The following is a 22,054-nucleotide window of genomic DNA, read 5'->3' on the forward strand; positions in this document are numbered from 1 at the left end:
AAGAAAGAAATTGGCAGACGCGCCTTCAAATTCAAAGCTCCCTTCGACTGGAACAATCTACCCGTCAACATCAGAACAATTATCTCACTAAGTATATTTAAGAACTCATTATTACCCTTTCTTAAAACGTCATGTTGCTGCTTCTAATGCTACTGTCTTCCTGCTCCTTTACCATTGCATCACTGTATTTGCTTGTTGGTTATTTTGTTACTATTATTATTATAATCATTATTACCATTATTATTATTATTACTACTACTGTCATTGTCATCAACACATTCTGTTGTACCTACCTCCTACTTATTTTGTGTGGGTATTGCGGGTTTATGGGAACGATGTGCGGGCTGGATCGGTAAATGAGAGCCTCTGTGTATGTATGGTGTACGTGACTGTGTTTGTTGTACTGTACTATTGTATTGTATTGTATTGTATGTTCTGTGTTGGACCCCCTCGAAAACGAGATGGCTCATCTCTAGGGGTTATCCATTAATAAATTTGAAATTTGAATATCTACTCTGCAGCCACGGCAGAAGTGGAGAAATGATGCAGAAGGACTTACACCTGGCTCAGTGGTCATGATCATCGACCATCAGCTTCCCAGAGCACTCTGGCACGGTGAAGGATGTCCACACCAGCGTGTGGACATCAGTAGATGTCCAGGTCAAAGGAAGAGTCTACCACCGGGCAGTGGCCTGTCTGATCAAGCTTCCAGCTATACCGGAAGAGGATACCAATGCTGCAACCCCCCCTGCACGCCCATAATAACAACAGGTTTACGTTCACATAGTGAACGTAGGGGCGGCTGTAAAATAGTGAACACTGATAGTAGGGGCGATCTTGCGAGAACTGCAGAGATTCGCCTTTGAGACTGTGAGTTTCGCGGGACTTTGCAAGTGATAGCGAAGAAGAAGAAGAAGCCACCAGCTGCTGCGGTGAAAAAATATAGAGAAATGTCAGCAAACTAGCCACGTTTGCACTCCAGGTTGAATAGTTTGCATTTGTTTAAGAGAGAGAAGCGGCTGCCATCCGCAGTATTGTAAAGAACGTAGTTATCCACTAATTAAAGACGGAGCTTTCCCGTTTATGCCGAATGTGTGCGTTATCTGAAGTCAAAGTAAGCGAATATTTCTTTAGTTTCGGTTTAGTATCAAAGGCTACAGTAACGTTCATGTTTGTTGTGTTAAATAGCAAGTAGCCTACCCAGCTTAGTCCATTTCGATTACTAGCTTGTTTATAGCTATTAAACGGGAAATGTGTGTAACGTTAATTACATTATATGTAATATATCGTTCTTATAAAGTAGCGTAATTGTGTGTTATGTTGCTTATGGTATTTAGTGATTATTTTTCCTGTAAAGTGATGCAAGTGCACACATTACTGATATTAGATTATTAATTTAGTCTACTTTGGTTTGTATTGTTGGCTTAGTATGTTGTTAGACTGCCCAGTTAAGTACTGCATGATGGTGTGTTCGGTTTGTATACTAAACAAGCATTTGTTGTTTGTTCTGTAGACCACACACATACGCACCTTCCTTAATTCATTAAAGTAGATGAATTAAACCCCTCCTTGTGTCCTTACCGACGCACCGTGGCGACGACCACCCCCACACCTGAACCACCATAGAGTCATCATCATCGATATTACAGTTAGATAACACATCGCAGCATATGTGTGTTTATGACGAGGGACCTTCCAACATAAAGGCACCCATTAAGCCCATTATTTATTTATTTATTTTATTTCTGTTGTAATTAATCCGTACATTAGCACTGTAGGTTGGAGCGGGAGCGATCTTCATTCAGAGGAAGGACAGCCTGAATTCCTTTGTTGGGCAGCTATAATGCCAATTGAGATCCATTAAAAGTTCACGTGTGCGTCAAATAAGCAGTGTATTTTCATTCTGGCACGGATATGCTTCCATAGTGTGACACATATGTTCAATAAGGAAGCGACTAATCAGAAACGCATGTAAAGCCATTTGTTCCAAATGTGCCCTGAAATCGGGAACTGCATACAACGGCTTGTAAATCATATACGGATCACCTGATTTGGATGCAAATACGGTCAATCTAAAGATAACAGTTGGCACTTGAAATCTTTCATTTCACATGCGCTGGAGTACCGAGCCAAAACTTGTACCACTGTCCAAATACTTAAGGACTGCACTGTATATAGATCAGGGCGGCACAGTAGTGTGTTCTATTCACCTGTGGTACCTTCTTAAGCACTGTACCACAGGTGAAAAGGGAAAAAATTATTTCTTTTTGAAAGTATAGAAATTAGCTCATGAGGAATTTAAAAGGCACAAATTCACACTTATTTGTCTCAGTGGATGAAGTGAATTCAGTGATGAACTATGATGAATGACTCAATAGCTCAGGAATTACATAGGGTTTTTCAAATTGTAGCTTTATTGGATGTTTATTGAAAATAAAAAAACTGCCTGATCTAATTTTGGCTCAGTACTCCAGCGCATGTGAAATGAAAGAAAGTGCAAACTGTTATCTTCAGATTGACCGTATTTGCATCCATATCGGGTGATCCGTATATGAATTACAAGCCGTTTTATGCATAGTCCCTGATTTCAGGGCAATAGTGTGTTCTATTCGCCTGTGGTACCTGTCCTTAAGCCCTGTGCCACAGGTGAAAAGAGAAAAAATATGATGATGATGGGGGCGACATGGCTCAGGCAGTAAGAGCAGTCTGGCAGTTGGAGGGTTGCCAGTTCGATCCCCGCCCGGGCGGTGTCGAAGTGTCCCCGAGCAAGACCCCTAACCCCCAAATGCTCCTGACGAGCTGGTCGGAGCCTTGCATGGCAGCCAATCGCCGTCAGTGTGTGTGTGTGTGTGTGTATGAATGGGTGAATGGAGAAGCATCAATTGTACAGCACTTTGGATAAAAGGCGCTATATAAATGCCTGCCATTTACCATATACAAATGAGCTCATGAACAATTTAAAAGGCACAAATTCACACTTATTTGTCTCAGTGGATTAAGTGAAGTCAGTGAAATTTTTGATTTAACTGTGATGAATGACTCAATAGCTCAGGAATTACATAGGGTCAAATTTGAGCTTTATTAGATGTTTATTGAAAATAAAAAACCTGATGTACAGTACTGTGCAAAAGTTTTAGGCAGGTGTGAAAAAATGCTGTAAAGAAAGAATGCTTTCAAAAATAGAAATGTTAATTGTGGTAACTTCATACTTTAAATAAGACCACTTGACAACTTATGGTACTTTTTACAGTACGGTTCCATGTTTTTTGGTAGTTTTTGCCCTTTTGTTACTCTATAAACTTATTCTATAAAATGCGCTATACAAAAAAAAAACCTGAACTCATCCTGGAGCTCAAGCACCCTGGCTCTCTAAACCTGCTCACGGCACTTTCCCTCATTTTACACTTTCTACTTCCAGCTAGTTTATTACCTCAACTATAACCTGCTCAACCCATTTGAATGGCTGTGATAGATTTCGTATCACATTTATATTAAATCCATTCTACCTTTACTTTACACCTTGCCAGCCAGCGGAGGATGAGCTCCCCCTCTACAGCCAGGTTCCTCCTGAGATTTCCTATTGGGGAGTTTTTTCTCACCACTTTTTGACGGTGAAAAGCATCTTCGTGACAGTCTTCTATTAAAAATGCTATACAAATATAATGAAAACCTGTGTGATTGCTTGGCCATGGATGACAACTGGCCTGTGATCGCCCACTGATGTAGGGTCAAACACCATCTCCTCCGTCTACTTCACATTTAAAATCAGATGGTTTGAGTCACACCACTGCACAAACCTGTCTATCGCAGAATGGTACACTACTAGGCTACTGCCCCTGTGCATTAGGCACAGTTCCCAGGTTGGCTGCTGGTGCTCATCTGTATTTAGTGTGAATAAAACCGGGGAGTGAACACAACCCTGAGGGGCCCCTGTGCTGACTGATCTTGGCTCTGAGAGCAGCATTCTCCTTCACATACTGGACATTATTAATTAAAGCAAATGACCCTCTTGTTATAAAATGACCCTCTTGTTATATAACACCCATATGTTTCAGTTTCTGAACTAACATGTAAGGCTGCAGGGTATTAAAAGCTAAAATCAAACAGGAAGCGTTCATAGACCTAGAGTTGTCAAGATGCCTGTGCCCGGTTGCATAAAACAAGTGTTTCCCTTAACTCTGACAGTTAAGGGTTGATTTCCCCTTAGCTAAGGGAATTACCTGAGAGTGTTGCATATAACCCCCTTTTCTAAGGTAACGGAAACAGTGAACTGCTTTGATGCAATGGTTGACGTTTTACTGTGGCAAAATTTGAACGTAACCATGGATGCGTTGCCTCATCAGTTACGACCATTGACTGTAGGCGATACAATAAAATAAGGTAGAAGGTATAAAATAGTCTATCATGAAAAATTTGTGGAGAGACATTTTCTTCCTCCAATGGCAAAAAAACTTACCGAGATTTAAGGTAATCTGTAGCTAACGTTACATTTTACTGAGGGAAATTGTCGTTAAGGTGTTTTATGCAACACTTACTTAAAGGAACATGCAATACTTAAGGGTGTTTTTGAGGGTTTCTGACATTTCACCACAGGAAAGCCTTAAGAGACACTTAAGGGTTTGTTGTTCAACTCTCTTAAACTTAAGGGAAACCTTAAGGGGAAATTACACTTAAGGTGTTTTATGCAACCGGGCACTGGTGACCAAGTGTGTAGTTGTGATGGTATCATCTGTACCTCATGCCTGTAGAAGCAAATTGAAAGGGATCTAGTAAAGATTTGAACTCCTCTTTAAGCAGAAACACCATAATCCTCTCCAAATACTTCATAACAATGGAGGTTAGTGCCACAGGCCAAAGACACACAAGGTCGGGAGTTCTAATCCCGGTGCAGCCGCACAGCCGGTGGGCCCTTGAGCAAGGCCCTTAACCCTGTATTGCTCCAGGGGAGGATTGTCCCCTCCTTAGTCTAATCAACTGTATGTTGCTCTGGTTAAGAGTGTCTGCCTAATGTAATGGTCAGTTTTTTACCACATCAATCAGACATCCAGCATCCAGTCATCTGTGCCCTGATACTACAGACTCCACTGAAACCTTACATTCTGGCCAGGAACCACAAACCTGGCAACCCTAAGACTCATGAGGTTTTAGATAGAGGAGTAAGAAGAGAGGGATGAGACTAATGTGGACAAAGAAAGAATGCTGATGGACAGAGTAGTAAACTCAGAGAGAAAGAGCTTTTTATCATTTCACTGCATAGAGCCATAATCACTCATTCTATTTAGTTAAGGTTACACAGTACACTGCACTACTCACCCCAGTCTCTGTAGTTTACTGTTTGGACTCATCAGTCCAGCACAGAGCAGCTTCACTCCTGAATCTCTCAGGTTATTGTAGCTGAGGTCCAGATCTCTCAGGAGTGAGTTTGATGACTGGAGAGCTGAGGCCACAATATCACAGGACTCCTCTGTTAAGGCACAGCTGTTCAGTCTGTAAAGAAGAATGAGTATATTATAGTATTAAAAGCTGAGGTTAGATGTAAAAGATTTAAAATCAGATGGTTTGAGTCACACCATTGCACAAACCTGTCTATCGCAGAAAGCTACACTAGTTGGCTACTGCCCCTGTGCATTAGGCACAGTTGCCAGGTTGGCTGCTGGTGCTCATCTGTATTTAGTGTGAATAAAACCAGGGAGTGAACACAACCCTGAGGGGGCCCTGTGCTGACTGATCTTGGCTATGGGAGCAGCATTCTCCTTCACATACAGGACATTATTAATTATTTGTCTGTACCTTGCGCCTGTAGAAGCAAATTGAAAGGGATCAAGTAAAGATTTGACCTCCTCTTTAAGCAGGGACACCATAATCCTCTCCAAACACTTCATAACAATGGAGGTTAGTGCCACAGGCCTAAAGTCATTATTCACTGTGGAACATGGTTTTTTGGGACAGGAATGCATAATGCATTTCTTCCACAGGGTGGGGAAATGCTGTGTGAATCAGATGACTTTTTTGCACTTCTTTTAAGGGCATGTTCAGAGGAGAAGACAACAGCATGGCACACTGTGTGTGAAGACAGGATGCAATGCTGTTGTTATCTCCTCTGAACATGTCCTTAAAAGAAGTGCAGAGTTGTAATCTGGCCCTTTGGCTTTCTTTTTACTTGTGTGTCTAAAAAGTGACTGAACCTTATCAGGCTGAATCACCAACCACTAATAGCAGCACCTCTTTACAGTCAGCATAAAAGTCCTGTTTTGTAGGTGGGAATGAGCTGTTTACTGTCAGCAGAAAAGTCCTGTTCTATAGGTGGAAATGAACTGTATTGAGAGGAGTACTGCCCCCCTTCATCAGAGAGTGGGGTAAAATTAAGGATTTTATAAGAGTTCATAGCATATAGTGAATAGTGGAGATGGATGACGATTGCAATGTGTGACCTGAAACATTTTACTCTGCTGGTGGTCAGTTTTTTTACCACATCAATCAGACATCCAGCATCCAGTCATCACCTGTGCCCTCATACTATAGACTCCACTGAAACCTTACATTGTGGTCAGGAACCACGAACCTGGCAACCCTAAGACTCAAGAGGTTTTAGATAGAGGTGCAAGAAGAGAGTGATGAGACTAAACTGAGAGAGAAAGAGCTTTTTATCATTTCACTGCATAGAGCCATAATCACTCATTCTATTTAGTTAAGGTTGCACTGCACTACTCACCCCAGTCTCTGTAGTTTACAGTTTGGACTCATCAGTCCAGCACAGAGCAGCTTCACTCCTGCATCTCCCAGGTTATTGTAGCTGAGGTCTAGGTCTCTCAGGGGTGAGTTTGATGACTGGAGAGCTGAGGCCACAACTTCACAGGACTCCTCTGTTAAGCCACAGCTGTTCAGTCTGTAAAGAAGAATCAGTATATTACAGTATTAAAAGGTTAGGTAAGATGTAAAAGATACCATCTTTCAGAGTGGGCAGTGAGTTAGTTTGCAATGTTGTGGGACATTTGGCACAGCTAAAGGTAAGATATAATCTTTCAGTGGACAGGGAGTTTGCTTTTTTCCTTTTGGTTTTCTGTGACAAACTTCCCACAGCATTGCAAGCATTGCATGGCTAAAGGCAGACTGACATACACACGACATGCTCATATCCTGTGTAACAATTTTTCTTTTTGGGGGGGGGTTAGACAAGGTTGGGGATATCAGAAAGGAGGGGTGGGGGAAATCAGGAGGGAGGACTAAGGTAGAGTTTGAAAAGGTGGGTTTTGAGTCTGCGTCGAAATAGGGGGAGGGATTCTGCTGTCCTGACAGTGGTAGGCAAGCCATTCCACCACTGAGGAACCAGAACGGAAAACGGGCGTGAACGTGCAGCTCGACCGCCAGGTGCACGTAGTGAGGGAACCATAAGGCGACCAGAGCTGGCAGACCGGAGTGGTCTAGCTGGGGAGTAGGGAGTGATCAAGGATTGTATGTAAGGTGGGGCGGTCCCCTTAGCAGCCTGAAATGCCAACACTAGGGCCTTGAAACGGATGCTTGCGGCAATAGGAAGCCAGTGGAGGCCAATGAGAAGCGGAGTGACATGAGCCGACCTGGGCGGACTGGTGATCAGGCGGGCTGCAGCATTCTGGACCAGCTGGAGGGGCTTGATGGCACACGCTGAGAGACCGGCTAGGAGGGAGTTGCAGTAATCCAGGTGGGAAATGACGAGCGCCTGGACTAGGAGCTGGGTGGCTTTCTCCGTCAGGAGATGACGGATACGGCGTATATTATACAGAAAGAACCTGCAGGTTCTGGCAGTGGAGGATACTTGTGGAGCCAGGGTGAGGCAGTTATCAAGAGAGGTCGATTGACGGAGAGGACTTAGCAGGGATGTAGAGAAGCTCAGTTTTGGCAAGGTTGAGCTTCAGTTGGTGGGAAGTCACCCACGCAGAGATATCAGCCAAGCAGGCAGAGATCTGTGTGGTGACTTGGGTGTCGGGGGGGAAGGAAATAAAGAGTTGGGTGTCATCAGCGTAAGAATGATAAGAAAAGCCATGGGAAGAGATAACAGAACCAAGAGACATGGTGTATAGCGAAGAGACATGGTGTATAGCGATACATTCATCTACCTCCCGAAAATATAACTGTTTGATGTAAGCCTATTGCTTCACCCATGGCTTTGACTGTTTTTTTTCTTATTTCTCTGCCTTCGTTGAGGTTGTTTTTAATGGCTTCCTTGACTGTAATTGCTGCAATTCTGGTCCTCTGGTGTTGACAAACGCCAAAGCAGGAGTGCACAACTCCAGTCCTGGAGGGCCGGTCTGTGAGCTGGTTTTTGTTCCAAACACTTACCTTCATTTATTTTTCTGGGAGCTCTAGAATTCATGCTTTCTCTCTCTCTCCCTTTCTGTCACTCACGCTTCCCTAATTGTTTAAATTTCCCTTGTCTTCTTACTAATCTACTAACTTTAGATCAGGATTGGGTAATACTAACATTCTAACCATGTGTTCATGTTTACCTTACGTTTCTTGTGCATGTCATTTACTAATTTACTAACGCTAGGGCAGGATAGGTTTATTACTAACGATTACTAATTATCTTGTTAACTTGTCAATCCTCCACAGCTGATTTCCATTCTCATGCTGCTCTCAAGCTAATTTTCTGCACCTGTCTACACCTGCATATAAGCTCAGTTCCATGTCAAGTCTTTGTGAAATTATTGCCTCCTGTTTGTCAGTGCATGGTTCGGCAGTTTGTCAAGCGATTGGCTATCCTTTATGAGCAAAGCCTGTTTATTGACCATTGTTATTTGACTTCTGTTTTGTTGACCATTGCCTGCCTGTACCACAAACTTTGACTGCTGTTTTTGTGCTTTTGCCCCGCAGAAAGGACTTCGGTCTTGACTCTTGTGCCGTCATTGACCCTGAGCCTGCTTGCCGTCCGTCTGCACTGTGTATGAACTTTGCTTGTTTTTCAACTATGCTTACTGGACATTCCCTAAATAAAGCCCTGACGGGACTTCATTACATCTCTGTTGTCTGAGTCGTGCATTTTGGGTCCAAGCCCACGCACCCATCTCACACATTAACAAGGTGACCAAGACTGCTTTCATCCAGCATTGCCAAGACACAAGTCGGGAGTCTGAGAAATTAGTCCATGCTTTTATTTCAAGTAGGCTAGCCTATTGCAATGGTCTTTTTACAAGTCTTCAAAAAAGATCAGTTGAAAGACTATGATTAATTCAGAACTCTGCTGTGAGACTTTTAACAAAAATAAGGAAGCGAGAGCATATTACTCCTGTTTTAGCTGCACTGCATTGTCTCCCTATATCTTTTACAATTGATTTGAAGATTATTTTACTTGCCTACATAGCTCTGAATGGTTTAGCTCCTTCTTACATTTCAGACTCATTGTTTTATGTCCCTTCACGGGCCCTCAATTGTTCCCCGTGGTTCACAAAAGAAAATTGGGGTTCTGCTTTTAATCATTACGCCCCTAAATTATGGAACACCCTGCCAATTAATATCAGATTAATTTATCTAGCAGCACTGCTTTTATTATTCTGCCCTTATCTTTTTTATGTTTTTATTTTTATTTTTTATTTTATATCACTTTGAGCTATATCTAGCAGCTTATTTTTTATTTCTTGTTCTTAACTTTGCTATGTCCAGCAGCACTGTTTTTAGCACTGTTTATTTTGCATACAGTGTTCTGTTATTTCTTAGCTGGTTGTTGCATATTTCCACAATCAGTGTTGTCCCACTGTTATGTTTGAGTCTCTCTGTTAGTTTATCATTGTTATTCTTGTAATTTATTATTTTTCATATCTCATCTGGTCTGTTCATGTCTGAATGTTTCCGAGTCAGAGTCACTCCCCTGTCTGCGTGCTGCATTATTCGGGTGGTTTCTCACATTCCTTACTTCCTGCTTTCCTCGATAGTTAATGTTGTATAGCGCTATTCTTACTAACAACTACTAATTTAGATATTGTACAGTACTAATTATATTAATACACTAACTGTCTGTCTCACTAATAAACTAACAGTCACTTATTTTGGGTAGTTTAGATTTAATCACGTAACTTACTAACGATATCTCCTATTGTTCTTGCTGTTCTGCAGCTCCGCCTTCCTCTCCTATCCAGCTATTCAGCGAAGTGTTCGCACCTGTCTCTCGCTATCACTACATCTTCTACTCTATGCAAATGTACACTCCCTAATCCGGAGTCGTATGTTTTACATGTTGGTCCATGTGTACCCAGTTCACGTTTTAGTCTCCCCCTTGTTATTGTATTATTGCCCATCATGTCCCTCACCTGTTGTTTAATTGTTTAGCCCTCCTCACTCCTGTGCCCCGCCTTGTCACTTCCCTTCATGTATTTAAACCCAAGTCTTTGATAGAACCCTTGTCAGAACATTGATCATCTTTGCAGTTGCTGATTCTTAGTAATCCTGTATTAATTGAGAGTCCTGAGAGTTTTGTTTTGTCGCCTTTGTGTTTTGTTGGTTTTGATCTTCGCTTCATGTTTTTTGACCTTCCGCTTGCCTTCCGATTTTGCCTTTTTGGATTTTTGACCTTGCATTGTTTTCTCACCACTTCTTTTGCTCCTCGTTTTGGCGTTGTGTTTATTGGAATACTTGGCTTGATTATTGGACTGTAACAAACGACAATTCTGATAATCCCTTGGTCTGCACTTGGGTCTCTGACCGTACATTACACCCACTCGAGGGAGGCACAGGGGAAAGGCCCCAAAGTGTTTGTCTTGTTTGTTATGTGGATATATTTCATAGCTGCCAACTTTCACGCTTTCGGCGTGAGACACACGCATTTGCCTGTTTTCACACGCACATGCAAATGCGTGTGTCTCACGCCGAAAGCATGAGAGTTGGCAGCTATGATATTTCCACAATGTTTATTGTTTTTACACTGTGTTGTCTCTGTAATTCTTTGTAATTGGCATAATGTAAAGCCATCTGTGCTACATTTTATGTATGAAAGGTGCTACATAAAGTTTATTATTATTATTAAACTCATCCGGAGACATTCAATTTTAAACATTTTCTTGAGCGAGTTAGTTAACTTGCTGGCTAACTTCTCATTTTAGATCTATACTGTACCATTTTAATAAACTACTTCACTTTGTACATACTTCACATGATCAGCAAACCTAAATTATAGCAAGGTCTCACAATCACCGTCTAAATTTAGTTTTATAATTTCACTGAAATTACCACATACAGCCATCACGGTCCGACACATAAGCTGCGTCTGACATGGCTCACTATTCACTAATATTCACGTATAGTGCTCTATATAGTTTACTAAATAAACAGCGAATTCGGACAGCAGACGCCGTCTTTTGTAATCGAACAGCGTCATCACTTAGGCCATGCACTGCGTGCATATAGCCACAAAACCATTAACAAACATATCATAAAGCCGGTTTTTAAAATATTACTCCAGAGATATTAAGCCTATATTTTCTCCTGCCCAGTCAAGAAGCAGCTCACATAACCCTGCAGCGTTCACGAAAAATTATATATATTTAAAACAGGAAACTACATGGGCGTGGCTTATTTCACATGTGCGACATGTAAAAGAACACCTTTTCAGAGTAAACTTCTACAGCACACGCCCCTACACATTTATATCCGAAAATTGAACAGATGCGGGTTTAGACAAATATAGTGAGCAGTGCGAAAGCAGAGCGCTCTTTCAGCAGGCTTCAGCTATTGACAACATATCTGCGCTCGACAATGACCGAGGATCGTCTTTCACAACTCGCACTTGTCTTTTTCGGGAGAAGTGACAAAGAATTTTGAATATTTGTAGGCGTGATGCATGTATGGTAGGCTATATGGTGGATGTAAACTAGAGATGTGCATTTCATCAAGAAAATACTGAGTGTGATTGTGGCAAATCGGTGGAATATTGCTGCTACTGCTAATACTACGGTGTTTAAATATTTCCATTTACAGCTGGTGTACAGGTGGTCACTGAGTGTATTTGAGCTGTGCTAGAGGGCAGAGGCTATTGTGACATCACAGGCTATTGTGACATCAAATCGGTGGACTATTGCCAGTACAGTTTAAATGTTTACATTTACAAGCTGGTGTCACAGAGTGTATATGAACATTTTGACGTATAATAGCCTTTATGTATGTCATGTAAAAATTGAGAGAGAATAAAAAAAAAAAATGATATCCGGACATTTTCCAGTTTGTTTGATGTCGATAGCTCGAAGACTGTGGGAGGAGTAGGCAGACAAAAAACCGGCTTCGCAATCATACTAACTTTTTGCACCACAGGGGCAGACGAAGACAGATATAAAAATGTGAGTTGCAACGTGTAGTAATTAATTGGAGTTGTAATTACAGTGCAAGTGAAATCTTGGCTGAACTAAATGTTTTTGACAATGACGATTATTAAATGAGGTAGCCGGAACGAGTTTCTGTCTGAGCTTCCACATAGCCACGTGTTTATTAATTATACAAAATTATACAAAAAGAAAACCAAATCTTAAATAATAATAATATATCACAACTACCATCGGCTACATATCACACCAACTAGTTCACGTTATCTTAATCTGAAGTTACAGGTCACCAATAGCTGTAATGTGTTTACACTCTCCCAAACAACACGTTGCATAGACATTGCATGGAAACCACTGTTTCGGATTCGGCATTGAAAAAGGGAACGTTATTGCATCCATATCGATTATATTTTTGGTAATTAGGCGAAAGCTAGCCTCACAGAGAGCCTCCATGCAGTGCAGAGATAGAGGAGGAAGAAGCCCATGCCCTAATAAACAAATCAGTTCAAATTGACACAACATCAGTTCCCAGCTTCCGAGAGGTGGGAAAAGTGGTGTCTCTTCACACGGACAGGATGACTGACTATATAAACCGAATAGTTTAATTTGTACATAGTCTTATTAGAGTTATTGTTCAATATCATTAAAGTGAAAAATATATATTTTATATAATGCTTTGTAAAATAATTTGTTTATTCAAGTAAAGAGTTATCATTAACATATTTTCTTCTTTCTTTCTGAACATATTTCTGGTTATTGGCACTACAAGATTACATTTAATGTGATGTTGGTATATTGGAGTGTAAACTTAACAAAATACTAAAGAATAAAGGCATGTATTTGGGATTAATTTAACATATAAAAATGCACCAGAAGCCTCAAAATTGCGTCAGAAAAAAAGAGGCCAGTAGACATCATCTGACCCCCCTGGCCGGCTACTTAAATTTTTGGGGAACACTTTGATAATCTGCAAAGAAAGCTGTGTAAGATATGTTGCATCAATTTTAAAGTATATAATACTATAACAGTCATTTTTTATTTGTACTTATTTTATTAATGTTTGTACTGTACAGCGCTTTGAGTTTGGGAAAAGTGCTTCACAAAAGAAAAAAGGGCGGCATGTAGCGGTGAAGGTACATGACTGGGACCCACAAGGTCGGTGGTTCGAGCCCCGGTGTAGCCACAATAAGAGCCGCACAGCTGTTGGGCCCTTGAGCAAGGCCCTTAACCCTGCAGCCTAATGTAATGTTATATTATTATTATTGCAACAAAAGCACCATGATGAGGGGCAGTTTTAGTGATTTGGAGGCCCCAGGCAAAGACCAATGTGTGGCCCTACTCCATTTTGCTAAATGCAATAGTAGCTAGTGAACAAAAACTATGTGGAAGCAGCTCTTTTCAGTTAACAAAGCTACAGCATGAATGGAAAGACCCAAATGAGAATTCTAACTGTTCTAACTGAAGAACTTCAAATGACCTTCAGTCAGCTAGGAGACAATATGGCAAGAAACATATTATAAGTATATAATCTCTAATTCTTTCAAGACAAAAGTAAAGTACATGCTTTTTGATGAAGCATTTCAGGGTCGCTCCTGGATGCTGAGCTGGAGCAGTCTGAGCGGGTTTCTGATTTGTGGTGGGCTGCTGCTGTTTGTTGTCTCAGACACTTTCCTCCCACACTGTAGCTGCTTCACCGCAACCAGCAGAGGCACTATCACTTGAAGTTGTAGGTGCGGTGGGTGCACAACCGGCTGAGGCAGCAGTAAGTGACAGCCCCTTATTATTATGGTGCTAGGCCTACCACCTGCATGGCTGACTGATCAGCCCGTCACTCTTCATCCATTCTGCTGCAGGTCCTGACCTCAGTTACCTGCTTCTCCTTAATGCAGCCAATTCAGTGGGTAAGCCCTCTGCTCTCCCACTGTGCTGATCTGTGGAGCTAGCAGTGTTGACCTGGGAGCTTGGCATGGAGTGTTGACTGTCAGGCGAGTTTGCCAGGAAATGAAGGGAAGATATCATAAATGTAGCTGAGGTGGCTGATTAATCTTACAACACATTTATTACAGCCACAGAGCTGTTTAGCCAAATGACAGACAAGTCAACATTACTAGCAGAGTGGCCAGTGTGCTCATTTAAGATAAGGATCTCTCTCTGCTAACATTCATGTAAATTAGCGAATGCTAGCCAGTCAACTAACGTTAAGTAACTAGCCGGCTAACGTTACCCTGCTTTAGTAACATGATACTAACATTAATTTTAGTTGTCAAAACTGGCATTAATCAATTCGATGTGGCTATATTCTACCTTGAATGAAGTGATCAGAACACACTCTGCTGCTTTGCGAAGGCAGGAAATCTTTGCAGTTTATTCTGGCTGGCCATCAGTTCCTCCTGTCTTGACTTAAACTCCTCGTATGCTTAGGGAGGACAACCAAAAAATTTATTTCCACAAATCAACAGGAATTTTATGATTCAAATATCAGTTTAACCTTAAATTAACGTGTTGTGGACAATAATTCTGCTTACGTGGAATTGTAATGTGAAAAATGACTGTTTTTGTGGCTTTTAAGCGCTCATTTTACCAGCACTCCACCAATGTTAAACGCTGGACCCCGAGGGCACCGAAAAACAGGCACATTTCATTGTTTACATTTATGGAGCTCGAAAATGGTGACGTAACAATTGCTTTTACTGGTTGACTTCACGCGCTCATATGTGGCTGTTGGTGGCAGCTCGAACTCTCAGAATTCTGACTGGAGCCAGGTCAATATTATCGCTGGACACTCCTCATATCCCGCCCTAAAACTTAAAAGTCCCACCTGATTGGTGAATAATTTAAACTGTTGCATAGTAGACCTGTCAGCCTACAATCGAGTGATAAATCACCGCAAAAGATTTCGAGTGATACCGCTAAGTTTAGGTAGCAAATAATCATACTTCCTTCTGACGTAATTTACATAGCAACAGTAAATCCAGATCCCGCCGCTTCACTCACAGTGCCCAAGAGAAAACAATGATTCAGAAAATATATAACTTTTAAATATTTAAATTGATCCTATAGCGGGACTTTTGTCATTTATGGACGGTGCAACATATATTTTCGGTGTCGTTGACCGTAATTGAATGCTTTAATTTATACTGTTTATACCAAGTGCCGTTAAAAAGCAAATTGTATGGGTTTGTGCTATTTGTTTACGCTTGCTACACCATACTAACCCCATACAGGGACCAGTAAATGCGTAGAACACACTAGCACTTAGTTCTTGTAAGTCTGATCGCCACTACTATGAAGTTAAAAAGTGGACAAATTATGTTTTCTGTGAGAAATGTATTGGCGAGCTCATGTGCACACACAGCGGTCTACATAGCTAGTATCCTCTCCCTCATTCTCTCTCGCCACAGGGATTCTATAAAAACGCAACTCTACTCTTGTCACCACCGGATTTGTTATGATAACAATAAATTACACACGTTGTGACCATATTCAAAGAAAAGGTAACTGCAAAATCCATCATGTTAGATGTTTCAGCATGCAAAGGTGGAATAGTACATGTGAAATGTGGGTGATAATAAATATTGTCAAATATAGAAATTTAATTGGATAGGCCCAGACTTACATGTCGACAGATTTTTCCGATCTATTGCAGATTTATTTGGAGTGACAAGAAAGGAGAAATATAAATAAAAAATAATAATAAAAAAAGGAAACACGAGGCCCCTTGGAGGCCCCGGCAGTTGCCTACCTACCACCTATGACCATGAACTAGATGAAGGAAAACGATAGCGATCCTAAAAATGATTCAAGCAAAAAAATAAAAATATTGCGCAGCACCATCACTTGATTATCAAGGACATGTTGGCAATTAATTTTTATTAGGCTAAAGACAGGCTTGATCCAATGCAATTATTAGAACCAAAATATACCAGTGCACAACATTACATCGGAGGTTGAGAAGGAACAGGTTATAGCAAAGATAACGTGGATAAAATCCGACCTTCTGGCTGCCAGTAACATTGCTTTTTCTAATGATGACTGGTGCTCCCTTACAACAGGGACATTGGCATAGGCTGTGTGACTGTAACATGTTGATGGATGGGAAATAAAAACAGTTGTGCTGCAAGCTCACAGCATAGATGAGGCACACGGCTGAAAACACAGCAGCTCATCTTAGATCTGATTTGAAAAATTAGAGATCGACAAGTGATATTGCCAACTTTCTCAACACTAATAAGACCTTGGCCGTCAAAACAAGGCCAAACAAACAGGGAGATCGGGGATCGTCACACTTTTTACTCACTTGTGACTCAATTTCAGCGTGTCATATAAGAGTCATTTCAACATTATTGCATCCCTTTAAGTTTAGGTAATCGTATCTATACCTATCTATCCACTTGCAATAATATAAGAAAATGTTAGAAACTCACAAAATCAACCTGTCACTTTGTGACAACTAACTCCTTCACACGATGTCACACGATGTCACACGATGTCTTTGATGACCATAACCGGTGAACATTTCAAATGTGAAGGCATAGACATTTGTTTCAGGCTATAGATTTGACATGAAAAATGACATGTGACAACAAACCCCAACAGTGATTTTTTTTTGTTAGAATTGTAGCCAGTGACCACATGTTGTAGCCTAACGAAAGAAAAACCTATATAAATGATAGCCCTCCCTTCACAGTTTTGAATGTTGATAATTGTTTGAAGATGAATTCATAGCATAGAAGTGAAAATGCCCATCCCTACTATATTTTGATCAGCCAGCAGTACACATCGACCAACATTCATGCTAAAGTGTGGAATCGGTGATCTCTAGTGTGGCCGATCCAACCCGCTCAAACCATGATGCAAACAAGCGACAAACTTCTCATCATGTGAGTTGTGCATAGTAGATGCAGGAAGTGACCCAAACAGTTATATAGTAGACAGTCTTCACATGGCTTTTAAACATTCATATTTGAAGAAATTATGTCATTGCGTGTGTAAATACATGCCATGTTATATAGAATTATGAAAACTGGCAGTAACGCAGCGAAGCGGCTTTTTGGCAAAAAAGGCAGAAACAGCGAACAGGTGTTCTGTAGGATACCGCAGCGCATACTGTGGATGAGAAGAGGATTAGAGAGACTCAAGTAGGCTGAGATGATGAGGCTACTTTGTTTATTCTATGCATGTACCTTAAGTGGAGCAGTTATAGGGCATGTTTTAGCTAGTTTATTCTTGTTCATCATTCATTAATAGCAGTGGCAGCTGACAAGCTGCAAATAGACAGGGTGGAAAACTTTAAACTGGTCATTTGTCTCAACCGGTTTTCATTCATTTTCCTTGCTTTACAGGTGTCCCAACAATCTGAATAATCAATTGGCCTGTAGCGTAGTGGTTAAGGTAAATGACTGGGACATGCAAGGTCGGTGGTTCTAATCCCGGTGTAGCCACAATAAGATCCACACAGCTGTTGGGCCCTTAAGCAAGGCCCTTAACCCTGCATTGCTCCAGGGGAGGAATGTCTCCTGCTTTATCAAATCAACTGTACGTCGCTCTGGATAAGAGTGTCTGCCCAATGTAATATGTAAACACGCTGTCTTTTATGCATCAGTTAGAGAGATTAAATACATTTTCAAACAAAAAACGGCACTACCACATCAGCGCTCAGTACAACATGTAATAAAGGTCATTGTTGTGAATTAATTGTTGTATTGTTCTCAAGGAAAATGACTGAAAACAGTTCCTGACCAAGACGCACTTTGAGGGAGTTGTCTGACCTGTTTTCAGCTCAGCAGCCACTGATGGTTTAATAATAGATTACAGTAAAAATACGGGAGACTGAAGCCTCTGGTGATTATTATTATATTTATTATATTTATTTCTGTTTTTTTGCCTTCAAAGTGCTTGTTATTTTTTGATGCGCTAAACCCTCCTATTATGTTTGGGATCAGTTTGACCCCATTTTCAGAAGTCCTGATTCAACTTTGCATGTGTTATATGGGCTGATTTTGTCCCTTTGTAGCTGTATAAAATGTCAGAAAATATACAACCATTTGATTAAGCAGCCAACAGACAGACTGTTCTGTAGGTGGGAATGAGCTCTTTACAGCTCTTTACAGCTCCCCTTCATCAGAGAGTAAAATTAGGTAAAATTAAGGATTTGATAAGAGTTCATAGCAGGTAGTGAATAGTAGAGATTTATGAAGACTGCATGTGTGAAAGACCTGAAACATTTCACTATGCAGGTGGTCAGTCTTTTACCACATCAATCAGACATCCAGCATCCAGTCATCAATTGTGCCCTGATACTACAGACTCTACTGAAACCTTACATTCTGGTCAGGAACTACAAACCTGGCATCCCTAACACTCATCAGATTTTAGATAGAGGAGTAAGAAGAGAGGGATGAGACTAATGTGGACAAAGAAAGAATGCTGATGGAGTAGTAAACTGAGAGAGAAAGTTATCATTTTTATCATTTCACTGCATAGAGCCATAATCACTAATTCTACTGAGTAAAGGTCACACAGTATACTGCACTACTCACCCCAGTCTCTGTAGTTTACAGTTTGGACTCATCAGTCCAGCACAGAGCAGCTTCACTCCTGCATCTCCCAGGTTATTGTAGCTGAGGTCCAGATCTCTCAGTGATGAGTTTGATGACTGGAGAGCTGAGGCCACAACTTTACAGGACTCCTTTGTTAGGTCACAGCTGTTCAGTCTGTAAGGAAGAATGAATATGTTATAGTATTAAAAGGTTAGGTAAGATGTAAAAGATAACATCTTTCAGAGTGGGCAGTGAGTTAGTTCGCAATGTTGTGGGACATTTGGCTCCACTAAAGGTAAGGACATGAAGTATGCTTTTTTCCCCTCTGATTTTCTGTGACAAACTTCGCACAGCCATTGCAAGCTAACACAGCTAAAGGTAGACCCTACATAAATATGCACAACAATACTGTAGACTGTCAGTAAAAGGTATCTGTATCATAATAATAAAATATATCAGATACATTCATCTACCTCCTGACACTATAACTGTTTGATGTCGCAAATAGTTTATTTCAGTAAGCCTATTACTTCACCCATGGCTTTGACTGTTGTTTTTCTTATTTCTCTGCCTTCATTGAGGTTGTTTTTAATGGCTTCCTTGACTTTAATTGGCACAATTCTGGTCCTCGTGTTGACAAACGCCAAAAACAGACTCCAAAGCAGGAGTGCACAACTCCAGTCCTGGAGGGCCGGTCTGCAAGCTGGTTTTTGTTCCAACCACTTACCTTAATTTATTTTTCTGGCAGCTCTAGAAATGACATTGGTTCACTCCTGTACTTGAGCACAGTACAATCTTTAGGATACACTTGCAGTCTGCAGTTGTAGCTGGGTCATATACAAGACATAATTTAGCTAATTAAATAATTAAGAGCAAAAATCCTGAAGTGGATTAGTCCTTGCTGTGCACCCCTGCCCCAATCAAAGGCAATCAAAAGCCAAGAATCAAGACTAGATACTGAAAGTGTCGTGTCTAGGAAACGACAGAATACTAAGTCGAGGGAAAAGACACCACGCCAGCAAGCTCTTCAGGAAAATCAGACTTTATTAGCACAAGTGCACAAAGCCGGATCAATTCTGCAGAATTGAACCTCGATTGTTGGTTTCACAAACATTTTATACACTTCTTTCAACATAACTCCTCCTAAAAAATACCAGCTGATCTCTGACACGTCACAATCATTTTTACATTTTACATTTTTGTCATTTGGCAGACGCTTTTAATCCAAAGTGACTTACAAGTGCATAGGTTCTTCCACAAGTCTAGCTGGGGAGTAGGGAGTGATCAAGGATTGTATGTAAGGTGGGGCAGTCCCCTTAGCAGCCTAAAATGCCAACACTAGGGCCTTGAATCGGATGCGTGCGGCAATAGGAAGCCAGTGGAGGCCAATGAGAAGCGGAGTGACATGAGCCGACCTGGGCTGACTGGTGATCAGGCGGGCTGCAGCATTCTGGACCAGCTGGAGGGGCTTGATGGCACACGCTGGGAGACTGGCTAGGAGGGAGTTGCAATAATCCAGGCGGGAAATGACAAGCGCCTGGACTAGGAGCTGGGTGGCTTTCTCCGTCAGGAGATGACGGATACGGCGTATATTATACAGAAAGAACCTGCAGGTTCTGGCAGTGGAGGATACTTGTGGAGCCAGGGTGAGCCAGTTATCAAGAGTCACCCCAAGATTCTTTGCCGTACGGGAGGAGGAAACCACAAAGTTCTAAACAGTCAGTGAGAGGTCGATTGATGGAGAGGACTTTGCAGGGATGTAGAGAAGCTCAGTTTTGGCAAGGTTGAGCTTCAGGTGGTGGGAAGTCATTCACGCAGAGATATCAGCCAAGCAGGCAGAGATCTGAGTGGTGATTTGGGTGTCGGGGGGGAAGGAAATAAAGAGTTGGGTGTCATCAGCGTAAGAGTGATAAGAAAAGCCATGGGAAGAGATAACAGAACCAAGAGACATAGGACATGATTCATCATTGTGGTAATCGCCCAAATTATAATTTCGTTTTGTATGCTATTCTCTAAAAATAAATGTTTTCTTTAAACATGACGTTTGTTTTGTCAGCTGTTCTTTAATGTTCTCTTGTCCAAAATAATTTACATTTTGTATCATAAGCTGTTCTTAAAATAAATGTTCTTATCACATTGTACAGGCATACAACTGTTCAAACTGTCCTTGACCAAGCTAGCCCACCCCCACAACGCAAGCCCTGCAAGCTGTTTTTTTAACAAAGAGGAATCATAAAAGATGAATCATGCAAAGCATGGTGTTATCCGGTATTTTCCAACTTTTTCGTTTTAAGAATACACATTATTTTATTCAATTCAGGTTACATATGGGTCACTATACTTCTAGCACAAATTAGCAGTTAATCAGTTTGAAAATATATAGGCATACTTAATCGTACTTTAAGATTTGATTAATGGTGGTTTCTTGCGTTTCCATAAGCTCATCTGTAATGAATGACATAGGTTCATTGGATTATATATTTTACAGTTGACACTGTGGTTTCTTGCGTTTCCGTAAGCTCATCTATAATTAATGATATAGGTTAATTGGCTTGCATATTGATTACATGAGTAATAGATAGCATACATTTATGTGATATACATTGACTATAGGCCACATACATATTGGTATACTTTTGGCATGAAGCTTTGAGAGTTTTGGAGGAACCAGCTTGCTCAACTCTGACAGTTTGACGGTTTAATCTGATTTTGACTTGATTTGTCATAAAACGGAGATAGAACATCTTGTTCTGTGAATTTTTCCTACAAAAGCAGTCACCCCTTCACTTCAGGATTCTGAGAAGTTAGTCCATGCTTTTATTTCAAGTAGGCTGGACTATTGCAATGCTCTTTTTACTGGTCTTCCAAAAAAATCAATTGAAAGACTATGATTAATTCAGAACTCTGCAGTGAGACTTTGAACAAAAACAAGGAAGCGAGAGCATATTACTCCTGTTTTAGCTGCACTGCATTGGCTCCCTGCATCTTTTAGAATTGATTTAAAGATTATTTTACTTATCTACAAAGCTCTGAATGGTTTAGCTCCTTCTTCATTTCAGACTCATTGTTTTATGTCCCTTCACAAGCCCTCAATTGTTCCCCGTGGTTCACAAACGAAAATTGGGGATACTGCTTTTAATCATTACGCCCCTAAATTATGGAACACCCTGCCAATTAATATCAGAACAGATAGCTCAGTGGACATTTTTTAACTGAAAATATTTTTAATCTAGC

At 40.9% G+C, this 22,054-nt stretch overlaps 1 pseudogene; it reads right to left on the minus strand.

Moving 5' to 3' along the window:
* Positions 1-22,054, minus strand: part of LOC133140509 (NACHT, LRR and PYD domains-containing protein 12-like) — a 195,968-nt pseudogene that overhangs the window by 158,060 nt on the left and 15,854 nt on the right.

This window comes from Conger conger, chromosome 11 (assembly GCF_963514075.1).
Source record: "Conger conger chromosome 11, fConCon1.1, whole genome shotgun sequence".
Taxonomy (NCBI): domain Eukaryota; kingdom Metazoa; phylum Chordata; class Actinopteri; order Anguilliformes; family Congridae; genus Conger; species Conger conger.